The sequence below is a fragment of the Xiphias gladius genome, chromosome 8 (assembly GCF_016859285.1).
Source record: "Xiphias gladius isolate SHS-SW01 ecotype Sanya breed wild chromosome 8, ASM1685928v1, whole genome shotgun sequence".
Taxonomy (NCBI): Eukaryota; Metazoa; Chordata; class Actinopteri; order Istiophoriformes; family Xiphiidae; genus Xiphias; species Xiphias gladius.
This window is the reverse complement of record NC_053407.1, coordinates 22419293-22420455: the sequence shown is the minus strand read 5'-3', so window position 1 is coordinate 22420455 and position 1163 is coordinate 22419293.

Genomic DNA, 1163 nt, shown 5'->3' with positions numbered 1-1163 from the left:
TGCTCTATTCTTTGGTGTTGATCTTAAAGTTCTTTTTATGATGTAAAGAAAGACAACATTTACTTGAGTAAGAAAAATTACTTATTTATTAAAGATTGCATGTTAACATTGGTTTTAGAAAACTAGGACAAATTAAGTGCAAAGCCTTATGGGTAGTGGATTCTGTCAACTTCTGCCATTTACAATAAGACAGAGGGCAAGGGGAGAAAATGCATTCCCGGCTATATTACGGAACTTTATTTTCTGCACCATGAGTACCAGATTTTTCGTAACGGTGCGTAAATTACAAAGCAAAACTATATCAAGCCTTTGCAGCACAGCTGAGAGAAGTGTAATGGACTGCAGCAGGCCAAAGTGAGTAAGAGGATTTGATTTCTTTACTGGATGGTTTAGATGGAGAAACCTCTCTTCACCCCCCGAGCCATCGATCAAAGGAACAACACAGGCACCAGCTTGTGTAAGTCGTCAAAACTTGGGAGAGAAAAACAAACAGATTTTTGGAGCGTTTGCTGTAGTTTTATTAACGGTGTGATTAAAGCGTCTTAACTGGCACCCGAGGAAGGAGGGTGCGAGTCTTTTGGATGGACACATTTTTCTTTATAGCATCAGAAGACCTGCCACTATGTAGTTACATCAGGCAACAGAAGGAGAAATGGTTAACAGGTATGACTCAAAGCAAAGGTTTAACATTTTGGGAAATCCACGTATTTGCTTTCTCAAGCTAGGGTTTGTGAGCAAGGTCATCGGCCACTTTCTGAAAGGACACCCTGAGTCTCCCAAGACCATTCCAGACAGTCCGACCTCTTCAAAGTCGGCCCAGATACTGGACCGGTGCTGGACGAAGGCTAAATGTTTCAAACTGGGCCGACGTCTTAATCACACAATCGGCTATATGGAGGTCGTGATAACATACAAGCTGGGCATTAGTATAACACTGATATCCCTTTCTGTTTATATATGCATTCTCGTGGATGCTGCTGGCTTTGATTTTTAAATGGGCACCATCGATGCATCCCAACACGTCCAGAAATCAGACCACTTCAAAAAAGTTACATCTGTTTCCTGGATCCAGCGGTTATCAGCTACGCAGCTGTTACATCTAGTAGCTACTAGGTGTTAATATTTAGTAATAACTAAATCCTACTGAGTTTTTTTGTGTGGTG